General features: G+C 43.1%; 1 long non-coding RNA gene across 1 annotated transcript in view; it reads right to left on the minus strand.

Annotated features, from left to right (window-relative positions):
* LOC117199849 (uncharacterized) overlaps nt 1-12,440 on the minus strand; it is a 100,199-nt gene that overhangs the window by 41,073 nt on the left and 46,686 nt on the right. Inside the window, exon 12 of the long non-coding RNA XR_007479194.1 lies at nt 5,560-5,648. This is a non-coding gene — a long non-coding RNA (uncharacterized LOC117199849). The remainder of the gene's footprint in view (nt 1-5,559; nt 5,649-12,440) is intronic.

The following is a 12,440-nucleotide window of genomic DNA, read 5'->3' on the forward strand; positions in this document are numbered from 1 at the left end:
CATGGCTTAATATCCGCAACATTTAATAATGTTGTGTTTCTTGTGTTGAAATAATGTTGCAACTTCTCACATTTAGGCTATTGAATAAAATTAAAAACGTGATATAGCCTTCTGATGGTATAGAAAAAAGATGGCTCGAACCCCCCCAAAAGTGTCATAGTATATAAGATTATCTTAGTGTCTCAGGCGGATTCCAAAAGGATGGAATCGAATAGAAAAATCAAACCTGCGGTCCTTATTTCCTTGCCTCGCTAACTGGTTTCTGTGGCTTTCATAGCCTGGGAACTTAGCACGTAGTCTAGCAATTGGGGCTGTCACTCTTGTTGATGAGGAGGAGTTTGCTTTTGTTTTTGTTTTGCTGGTATCATGGATAAAAGAGCTTAGCAAAAGTGAATATCCATATGTATTCTCTCCATCTGACATTGTATCCCCAGCCTCAGGCTTCTCCAGAGCGTTGCTTCTTTATATCTAGGGAAAAGTAATTTTAAAAATTCCCTGCTAAAATGGATCTTGGATGTTCGTTTTCTATTTTCTAAAGGAAGGTTGGCTATTTTGCCCTTGAGCCTTAAGAAATGTTGCTGATTGGCTGTTTGTTATTTTTTAATAGTATATGGCATGTATCCAAGTAAGCATTCCAATGACCTCGACAATAAAACGTGGTTCTTGGCTGCAAGGTCTATTGGGGGATGGCAGGCTGCCAGCCATTCATACATCATTTACAGGTGGCTGTTTCTGACAGGCCAGTGTTAGTTATTGTAAATGAGTGACAGTCCCTATAACTCACCTGTAAGCCTTAGCCTGCCGGCCCAGGGCTTCCGAGATCCCCCGGCCCCTTCACCACACGTGCTCGTCCTCCACGAAGACTCACATGCACAGACCCTCCCGGGCATGCTGCTGCCCGCCCCGGCTCATCAGGACGGCGAGCTACCTTGTATGTGATTGACGATAATTAGGTTTCAACTGCCTTCTGATGCAGAAATACACACTATTACAGCACGGCCAATTCTGCTCCTGCAATCTTGCCTCTGAAAGGGTATTGATTCACTCTTGCACATTTTTAAAAGGTCATGGCAATAATTCCATCTGAACTGTGCTAAGTGAAAATAGTTTGTAGAAATAATATAGTTGCTTCTTAGTTCCATTGTAATTGAAAACCACAATGGCTTGTTTTTTTAGTATATTTTAATTACAGGTGTCTCCTTGCCCCGTCTTCCCCTGATGAAGTGTTTGTGAAGTTATAACGCCAGCGGCCCTCTGTGGTAATGTCTTCTGGCTTTTTGGCAAAGAGGACTTTCTGTTTTCCTACTGATTAAGGTGAGGCCTGACCAAGCACTGGGTCACACCGCCTTATTAATTTAAGAATTAAAAACAGAAGACTTGAACCTTTTCCCTGGCACTGTCATCTACCTGCGTGCTTTAATAAGATTAGAATATATTGGCTTTGGTGAGCAGGATGCTAAATTTGCTTACTTTCTGCAAATTTTCATTGTAGCTAAACAGCCTTTTCTGGGTTGACTGAAAAATATTATTCTTGCTACTTATCAGACCATAATAAAACAAGGTGGCTATGAGAGTGTATATCTCCTGCAATGTACCCACCCTAGCAGGTGACAGGAAACTATGAATGACCTGGCATAAATTACTGGAGTACTCAGATTGCAGTTTGAGACTTTTTTCTACCTTTTCAGCTTTTCCGAGGTAAAAGGGTTTTAAAGTGCTTGAACCGCATGTTTTGGGAAAGCGGATGATCAGATTTCACGCTCTAAGCCGCTCTGGATCTCTCTTCCAGTGAGACGGGGGGAAGACAGTCTCAGCTGTTTCTAGTCTCAAAAATGAGCCCGTTATTGTATTTGCAAACTAAGGGGCATAGTCTCCTCCGGAGCATGGGGATTTCCACACATAATTACCATTAATGCTAATGGCATTTATGTCTGTACAGCCCCACACATCAAGATGAGAATATATTTCCATGTCTTCATGCTGTGAAAGTCCATTTAATATCATTCATTTTACAACTGATTTTTTAAGATGATGTCCACATTCTGTCATGGCATACAGATGCCTAGTTGAAAGTAAATGTGGGAAATATTGGGAAGGATGTGATGGCTAAACTTGTTCGTGTTAATGAAATATTGCTAAACTCAAATCCGTTCATACTCTTTAAACACAATGCTGTAGTCGGCTTTGAAACTGCTGGCATACTTTTCATAGTGTTATAAATTTATCAGCCTAATGGGACATTTTGTAGATGTTTTCCTTTATAAGTGCTTTAACAGGAGTAGGTATTCCATTGATGCAAAATTCAGCTCAGTGTTTCATTTCTTAAAGATGAGAATCATGCATTTAATGTCTTATCAGAAATTAAGTGGTGGATGGTGCCCTTCATCTCTTCAAGGAAAGAAAATTCACTCCCTGCTGAACTCTGCCCTCTTTTGGCCTCTGGGAACATCCCAAGAGCAGGGCATGCTTTGCAGCTGGAAACATCACTGGTCATCGGAATCTGAGGTGGTTCCACCTCTTCATTGTTTATTTGATTGTCTTTATTCCTCGGGCCCAGCAGCCTATTGAAAAGCGTCTTCACGTCTATGCTGGCCAAGCAAATTCAGATCCAGGTCTTGATTGATCTCTCCCAGGACTTTGACCATTAAAGGAAAATAATGGATCTATCTCACCTGTCTAATCTCTGAAACCCTTATCTTTGAGCCAACCCAAAGCAAAAGGGTTCCATGCTTAAAGCATAAAAATAAGAAGGGAGGCTTCCCTGGTGGCGCAGTGGTTGAAAGTCCGCCTGCCGATGCAGGGGACACGGGTTCGTGCCCCGGTCCGGGAGGATCCCACATGCCGCGGAGCGGCTGGGCCCGTGAGCCATGGCCGCTGAGCCTGCGCGTCCGGAGCCTGTGCTCCGCGGTGGGAGAGGCCACAACGGTGAGAGGCCCGCGTACCGCAAAAAAAAAAAAAAAAAAAAGGGACAGGCATGTGCAGAAGTCCTTCCTGAGAGGGCTCTTTGGGCCTTCTTCATAGGTACACAGCCTTCTCTGGAAGAAAGTGAAGGGCTTCACAACAGATCTCAGAAGCCTGCCTAAAAGAGTGAGGTCACTTCTCAGTTGGCCAACCATGCCCAGCTGGGTGACCTCAGGCAAGCCACTGGACCTCTCTGAGCCAGTTTCCTCATCCATGAGATGGAACAGGATGAATACTGAGTGTTTTACCAGTGCCGTGTTGTATTTGGCTTTTATAAATATTGGGATTTTGGTGAATTACAATGAATAACCAGAAGGAAATACTGGTTTCCAAGGGATTATGCAGAGGAGGAGGTGAGAGTCTAGAACACTAGATGCCCTGACACTGTACACTGGTGGATAACATGCTGTCCTAGAGATTAATGCCCAAGTCCATCCCCTACCTTGATATGTGATTCCTTCACATTCAACTTGGTGACTTGACTGTTTAACTGCTGCTGTCAGTGGCACTGAAATTGAATCTCAAGGGGCGGAAGGCAGGGGGTACTTGGTGAGGAAGTTGTCCCAGCATTAGCGTCTTTCCTGGCACCACCAAACTGGCATGTGGGTGTTGCCTTACCTCACAAATCACCAACATTCTCTGGGTTTTTTCCTCTTAAGATCACTATTTCCTCAATCATACTGATCACAGAACTCTTGTTAGCCCCAAAGACATTGCCCTCCGAATTCCCCTGATTCTAGGAATGCACTGTTTTCACCCAGTGCCCTAGAGTTGTGTTTTGTGCACCCATGGCCCCTTCCACTCCACACGTAGCACAGGTGTTTTTGAAAAGACCATTGTTTCACTTTAATCATGTGGATTCCCTTATTCTCATTTTTAGAAATAAGGCTTCTTTAGTATGAATTCAGTGTTTAATTGGGCACCTACTACGGATCAGCGTCCGGCAAGGACCTGGGGATAGTGTTGAACGATACACCATCCGTGACCTCTATGACTCGAATAGTTCACATCTGCAGAGGGTTTAACAATTGCGGAGGACGTTCACATACCTTTTCTCGTGTGCTTTCTACAACAGTTGGGAAAAGTAAGTCTAGCAGATGATAGAATTATTTCTATTTCAAAGGAAAAATGGAAACAGAAAGAATAGACAACTTGCTCAGGATGCCACGGGTTAGTAGGGTTGAGTACTGCCTCCAGGCCATGTCTTCCGACTCCAGACGTCTTGCCGTGTGCCTGCTCAGAGCCACAAGTCAAGACCAAGGTATTCCTGGTTAACACTTCTCAGTGTGTTCCCTGTTTCTGAGATGCATCTGACCCTCTGAGTGAAAGAATAACCCGGGGGCCCCAGTAGCTTGGAAGGGCTGGCAAGATGTTTAAGCCAAGTCTATGCCTCGCTTGTTGGCTTCATGCCTCCTTCAGATGCTGAAGCAAGGGGCAGCCCATCCACTCTTGAAGTTCCCAAGCTCGCAGTTGTGTACTTTTTGAACTTACACCGTTGAGAAATATCAAGGTCAGAACACCGTTGAAGAACCTTCTTCCTCCTAAGTTGCCGCGTTTATATGATATTGTTTTCCATTAAAGAAGGTTCTCTTAAAAATGAGGTTGAGATACCTAAAGAAATTGCTTCAATCAGCAGCAGGGCTTAATGACTGTTAATGGGAAGTGGAGATAGGATAGTAAGTGTTACTTTGATTAATAAGAGAACTGCAGAGAATTTAAATTGTGCCACTGATGGATTATTTTCTTCAAGCTTGATAAGCATTTCTAATTTGTTCTTAAATTTGGTCAATACTGTTAAAGGCAGCCAAATGAAGTATAATTAATTCTATTACTGCCGCTCAGACCAAGTGTTACTAAGAAACAGATTATGATGCAGACGACAGTAGAAGTCCCAGTGTTGACAGTTTGATGCTTTGAATGCCTGTCAGTGCTTGTTAGCCTGAAAGAATGAAGAAAATATTTCTGTACCTTGATTTTGAGATACCTAAAACTGTTTTTTCATCTGTGCGGGGTCCACCAACCTCACACGGGGAATATCAATAAGATGATCAACTGACATTAAAATGATCCTGCTTAGGAGGTATAGAGAGTAAATAAAAGATTGAGATGTACATCAGTTAAAACGTTAAGAGCTGCATGCTCATTTTGAATTAATCACTAAGAAAATGAGATATTGATCTGATGTTGAAAGAAAGCTTTACATATTTCCTCTTTTTCAAGATTCTGCCCCATGCTTTTCTTTACCTAGCAAAGATAGATAAGCAAATAGCACATAATAATTTTAGCAAATAAATAGAAAATTAATTTCATTCAGAACTGTTGATAAGCAGATGGAACTGAGAGAAAGGATATTTTATTTTAGTAGACAATTTTATTTAGCACGAGTGCTGGGGCCTAGGATGGCATGAAATTAGACCTATATCTCCCCTTGTCTTCTGAAAACAGCAGGATGCCCCAGTGTTTTCTGAACAGCTTTTTTTTTTCTTGACCTCTTTTAAATCTATGCCTGTCTATTTATTTAAGGAACATAAATCACTTTACAAGTCATGTTAAGAGTCATGTCTGAATGTAGATGGATATACACAAGATCTTACCTACTGATTTTCAGCTTCTTAATTCAGTGATTCTCAGCCTTGCCGTTCATCCTCCAGGGCATCTCTGGTTAATTCAAGGAGTGCTTCCAAGCTCTGAAATGAAAATAGATTAATTCCACTTTACTTTTTTTTTAAAAGAAAATATGTAATGTGTCAGTCCTATTTTATGGAGTCCACCAAATAACAGCAGGCCGTCACAACTTCAGAAAGACCGGGAATCAGACTCCCCCTGAACATGTGTCCTTCTGTTCACTATTTCTAGGTCTGGTGATTCTTCCAAAGTGTGTAAAGTTGCTGGGTGAGTAGTCTTGGGTTAATTTAAAACCTAAGTGTGTCAGGCTTAATAGTACAGTTATAAAGTTTCTGTGAAGTTCGAATTCCATTATCAAAAATGTAAACCTTATCTATTATGAATTGAGGACTAATTCTCTTGTCCAGATGTCCCATAAACATAATTTCTGAAGATGGGAGAATTATAGGAAGTACATTTCAGACCAGAATGTGAAAGTCAAGACATTCTAGAAGCCGTTGGCTGGAAAGCTTCACTTTGGAGACAGAGTACTATATCTAGAAAGAGCCAGAACCAGAAGGTGCCGGAAGCCCAGGTTCTGGAGCTGCTTCTGCCACTGCAAAGGGCCACACACCTTTAGATGAGCCTCTTAATCATTCTCAGCCTATGTTCTCTCCTCTGGAAGGTGAAAGTTTGGCGGCCCAACTGGTCTCCCACATCCTTTGACCCTTGTAAGTGCTGGTGTTTGAGGAAAGCTCAAGCATGAGATGTTTAAATGATCCTTTTTAAGCCTTTGGCTCCAAATGCTGTGGTCAGATAGTAGAAATACCCACTGGGCTTCAATCCTGTCATCTCCTAGGGTGGATAACACTCTGCAAATGGAAGGTGGCCTCCACACCCACCACGTACCTGTGCTCCTTCCTGGGGGCAGAATGGTGAGTCAGCCTGGCTCATCTGTGCCTTTGAGAAGCTTAAACGCTAGCGGGGAGGCAAGCAGGAAGCAAGGGAATAAACCATCGTGTAAGTGAGATATTCTTTCGATGAGTGCATTGAAGAGACGCAAACCAGGAAATGTCTGCATCAGATGGGGTCAGAGAAGACTCTCTGGCAGGGGGAAATGTAGAGTGAGAAACTGACCCAGGCAGAAGCGGATAAGGGGAAATAGGGAAGGGAGAATTCCAGGCTTGTTTGCCTGAAAGATTAAAGGCAGAAAGAAACATCGTTCTCTTCTGCATCGTCTCATTGCCTTGTCTGCACTTTTCTTCTCTATTACATACACTTGCAAGGTGTTCTTGTTAATTCAAGAAACACCAAGCAGAGAAAACATCGCTTCCATTGCTTTTTACTCAGTCATTCTCACCTCTAGCAACTCAAATAATTTTGCCTTTGGTTTTCCAGATTGCTGCCGACAATTCAAGTTTAAAAACCTAGAGTTGGGTTATTTCCATTCACACTGTATCTCTGTGTTTGCCCATAGAATTTGGTACAACTTACATCTTTAGAATTACTGTATAATGCTCAGAGGTGTGAAACGCCATTTCGAGTAATGCCTTTCTTCAGTTAATATAGATAAATATTGATGGCGGCGGGGAGCAGTAAAACAAGTCATTAAATACTCCAGTGCAAGTGTGTCCCACACATGGCTGGAAGTTACAGAAATCACACCAGGCTCCGAGAAAACCACTGCATATGATCAGAGCGCTTGCATGCCCAGCTCCCTCATGCCAAATTGGAAAACAGGGGCGTGTGGCGGAGGCATGGACACCAACAGGAGAGACCGGGCACTGGGGCTGGAATGGCACTGCCGGTCCATTCTGCCCACGGTGCCTTCTGCTACCGCCCTAATGAATTCCTGGGTGAGGCAGAGACCTGTGAAAAATCACAATCAGCAGCATAAGGGAGCTCTGGTGCTCCGAAAACAAAGAAACTTTAAATCTAAAGTAGTAACCCTATAAAACCAGCTAAGGATTTGGAGAGTAATAAACCCCTCCTCTGCTGCCATTGGATTGTTTGACAGCAGTGTCTGTGTCCATGCGGAACCTGGCCTGGGTCACCTAGGGGAGTGGAGGGACCGGCTGACGGGGCCAGATCACACGGTTGTTGCTTGATTCCTAGGATGAAAAACGAAAGGAACCGTTTCCTCATTTTATAACCCTGTCGCCAAGGATGCCAGTCTGCTATAGATTTTGAAGCTCCGCAGTGCGGGGTACCCTTTCTTCAAGGTGTTTTTAATGGGCTCTGGGTTGTCAAAGACTCCGCTCTGATAATGAGGCTGTGAGCCCCGCGTGAGGAGAAAGCTCTGTAATGAGGTAGGAGGACAATTTGTTACAGTGATGTGGTTACTTGGCCATAATATCTTTTTGAGGTTTATTAAATCATATAAAATTTCAATTTACACTGTAATATTCTATAAAAGATGGAGCACACAGCAGTACTAAGTATGACAACATTTCTTTCATTTATGAATCGTACTGTTGATTGTGTTAACACTGTCACATCCAGCAGCAGGATTATTTAGGTCTGGACAGTGATTTTCTATCTCCAATTAAATTTCGTAAAAGTTAATTACAAATTAGAATAAAATGAATGCAGTTATGGAAGGCAGCAAAATGCTGAGACAGGATGTTATCGGGGGGAAATATTTACGCAGGTTGCTCCTGGTGGAGATCAGTGTTATGGAAACCCAGGACTTCCGGCCTCCATGTCACCCATTTGTTGGAGGAAGAGAAGCTCTGGGGTTGATCTACTAGGAAATGAACTGTCCTTGGGGGAACTTAGGGAATCTCAGTGCTCATTCTGGTGAAACCGCTTCCTTTCCCAGACAGGTCACAAAGCTTGTCCCTGTCGCCCAGCAAGGAGGTGACAGAATGAGGATTAGAATTCCAGTCTCCTGACACCAGGTCAGTCAACTTTCATTTCACTCTAAGGTGGGTGTAGATTTGTTTCTGCCTTAAAAGGTGGACAGGGAGGTGTGTAGGGGATAGAGGAGGTAGAAAGTTTCTCCAGATCTCACCACAAGCCAATCTGTGCCCTGGGAGACGGAAAATTGAAATGCAAGTAGCATTTCAAGGGGACCTTCCCAGTCATCTTTTCCTCCCTTGTTGAACCCTTTTTCCATTTCCTAACAACAAAGTTTCTTCGATAGACTTTCTACCAAAACAACTCAGCCATAGAGCTGGTTACAACCCTGCAGGAGTTGCTCTGGCCAACCCGGCCTCCAAGAGAGAAAGGAGCACCAGAGACAGAGACTGAGCCAGAAGAGGAGAGGATTCCCAGGCCCTGGATATGAAACTCCAGTCCTTCATGTCCCTTCCCCACCATTTCCCCATGTGTGCTGTGCTCCGTTCCCCTGGGACTTGGTCAAGGGTGTTTTGCCTCTCGCTGAGAAGGTGGGTGAGCTTAATGGCACCCCGTTTATGTCCTTCCACATTCACCCCACTCTTCCCAATCACGTGGTCTCTTCCCCTTCCCATCCTCGCTACCGTACTTCAGCCATGTCGGGGCCCTTCGTGATATCAAGATTGACTTGCTAGGTGAGAGGCTTTTATATTTAGTTTTTAATAGAGCAAAAGTGACTCTAAATTTGTTCATATTCTTTAGGTTACATAGGACAAATTACAGATAAGTGAATCAGTAATGAAATTTGTAATGAGAATTTCTCAAGTATGAAATGTTGGCGCAAGGAAAGTTAATTGTGGGATTTTACAGCCATTATAGTTTATATCATAAATGCAAAAATGACGAGGGCCATTTAATTACAGTAGGAACACACTCAATTTTTATGGAGTGCCATTGTGTTAAAGAGGTACTTGAAGCATTAAGAGCAAATACCATCCTAACAGTGGGTCCAGGTAGCTTTCGAAACATCAAATAAATATGCTCTTGCTACAAAATTGTTCCTTGGATACTGTAATTGACACGATGACTAATGAGATGGGTTTATTCTCACAGCTTCACATACTCAATTTACAGTGTCTGAAAGTTATTTTTTTCTGCCATCCACAGACCTGGAAGGAAGCAGAAAAATCCCTCTTGGAAAACACTATCTCTGCTGCTTCTCTAATTAACCTTCAAAAATGCATTTTGAAATATAGAAGTTGGTGCCTGGCGTAGGAATTGGATTGCCTCAGAAAAAAAAAAAAAGACCCAAGTGCTAATTTGTTCCTTATTAAGTATCTGACATGTCAAAATTACAGGCAGTTAATGTCTTGGTGCCTTTCAGCAGGGCTGGAGACAGCTTTTCTTGTGGGCCAGGCACAGTGGGTGGCTCTGGTACCAGGTACCCCAGAAGCCAGAGCTGTCTCCACTGCACCCCCCAGCCCAGGTCTTCCTTTTACTGCCCCCCATCCAGCCAGGGTCCTGTGGGCAACAGATTCCCTGATCTCTACGGAAGGAGGACATCTAGGGGGACTGACTGGGAATCGTGGAGCATCCCCCATCATTGTGGGTTTAGGGGATGCATCCCCTCCTCACCTTGTCACCCCAGGCCTCAGAGGCTTCCAGAATAGGAAAGAAGAGTTCATAGGAAGAAGAGCCATATTCACTCTGGACCCCTGAACATGTTTCAGATTGTTTTGGAAACCCAGGGTAGAGGTACCCCCATTATTTTGGAAATCTAGGGAGGGTGCCCCTCTCTCCATTATCCAGTGAAGTCCCTGGGAGGAGGTTCTTCTAGGCAATATTCCTTTCCCTAGTAAAAGCAAAGGAAAGATATATGTGGTCTCCCATGTCTAATCAATGGAGCCAGAATTCAAGAACTGTTGATTTGGAAAACCTGCATTCAAGACCCCGCTCTGCCGCGCAGTAACCACAAAACTTTGCCTGCTCGTCTGGAAAACAAGAAAGCAATAATGATCCCAGTTTCCCGGAGATATTGTAAACATCTGATAATTTAGTGAAGAATCTGTAAATATAAAATCAGGATCTCACACGTTCTCAGCAGCTTTATTCACAGTAGCCAAGGGATAGAGGCAACCCATGTCCACAGATAAACAAAATGGAGTAAATAAACACAACAGAATATTATTCATCCTTTAAAAAGGAAGGAATTTCTAACACGTGCTACAACATGGATGAACGCGGAGGACATGTTAAGTGAAATAAGCCCGTCACAAAAGGACAAATACTGTGTGATTCGACTTATATGAGGTACCCAGAGTAGTCAGATCTATAGAGGCAGAAAGCAGAATGGTGGTTGCCAGAGGAGAATGGGGAGTTATTGTTTAACAGGTGCAGTGTTTCAGTTTTGCAAGATGAAAAGAGGTCTGGAGATGGAAGGTGGTGTTGGCTTTACAACAGTGCGAATGTACTTAATGCCACAAAACTGTACACTTAAATGTGGTTAAGGTAGTAAACTTTATGTGTATTTTACCATAATTATTTATGTGTTTTATGGTTCCCTTATTATATTAATGTGGATATTTATTTCATTTATGTACATTAATTTTATTCTAGGTTAGAATTCAATTCTATCGTTATTTATTCTGTTGCTCAGATTGTTTCAGCTTTTGGCTCCTTCATAGTTCCTGTGATTTTCTTTAACAGACTCTCATGGTTTTATTGGAGCATTTTCCTATTTTCTGGCACTCAAGATGTTCCAGGCTCATCTGGTGTTTTCCATGCCCTGGCTGAGAATCAGCCACTTCTTCAAAAGCCCTGAAACCTTTTATTGGAGAGTGGTGTGTAGAGACCCTGATATTGGGTTGTAGGTGTGCTCATCATTACTGAGGTGGTATTGCTTTTAGCCCCTCATATCTTTTTCTTTCTCTCTCTCTGTATATATATTAAAAACCATGGATTTATACTGATACCTATGATTCCAAACTAATACCCCAGGGGTCATTTTTTTTTTTTTTTTTTTTTTTTTGCGGTATGCGGGCCTCTCACTGCCGTGGCCTCTCCCGTTGCGGAGCACAGGCTCCGGACGCGCAGGCTCAGCGGCCATGGCTCACGGACCCAGCCGCTCTGCGGCATGTGGGATCTTCCCGGACCAGGGCACGAACCCATGTCCCCTGCATCGGCAGGCGGATTCCCAACCACTGCGCCACCAGGGAAGCCCCCAGGGGTCATTTTATACTGGTTCCTCTTCTTATTTGTAACATCCTTCTCCAACAGTGAGAACCCAGGTCTCATTTATCTATGATATATTTACTTATTTGTTCAATTCCACTATATACATAAAGTAGTTCCAGACCTGCTAACCCATACTCCTATAAGAAACAGTGTTTATACACAGTTCTTTTTGTCCTTAGCCTCGCAGTACCCAGTCTGGTTGCAATAGAGTTCATTCATTTGTTAGTCTTTGTATCCCATTTTGGGTCTCCCCATCCACGTCCTGGTTGCTTTGAATTATCTATTTATTTATTTACTGGGGGGATATGTGAAGCATTACTATGGTCTAAGAGGAAGAGTTGGTTACATAAGATGTTCTCAGAGAAGGATGGCTCCCTCCTCCTCCTGCCCACCCTCTCCCATTTTCCTCTTCTCTCCACCCTTCCCACCTGCCTCCCGTAGGTAGCCAACAACCTTGGTTTCTGATTTATCCTCTCTGTATTTCTTTTGCACAAGTGATCAGACACCTATTTTCTTATATCCCCTTCTTACACAAAGGGTAGCATACTATAAACACTCTTTTGGACTTTGCTTTTTTCACTGAATAGTATGACATGGAATCTTTACATTTTTCAAAATGGGGCATGAGTGTCAAAAGGCTGAGAGGTGCTAGGCGGCTGGACAGTCTTCAATCACTTTGAAATAGAAGGATTCTAATGGAAGACCAGAAAGGTCCAGTCTAGAAGACGAGTCTAGAAAGACTAAATGGTCCGTGCTTTCAAAGACCCTCCAAGGGAACTAAGAAGACTAAATGTGTCTGCGTG

This window comes from Orcinus orca, chromosome 9 (genome assembly GCF_937001465.1).
Source record: "Orcinus orca chromosome 9, mOrcOrc1.1, whole genome shotgun sequence".
Lineage (NCBI taxonomy): Eukaryota > Metazoa > Chordata > Mammalia > Artiodactyla > Delphinidae > Orcinus > Orcinus orca.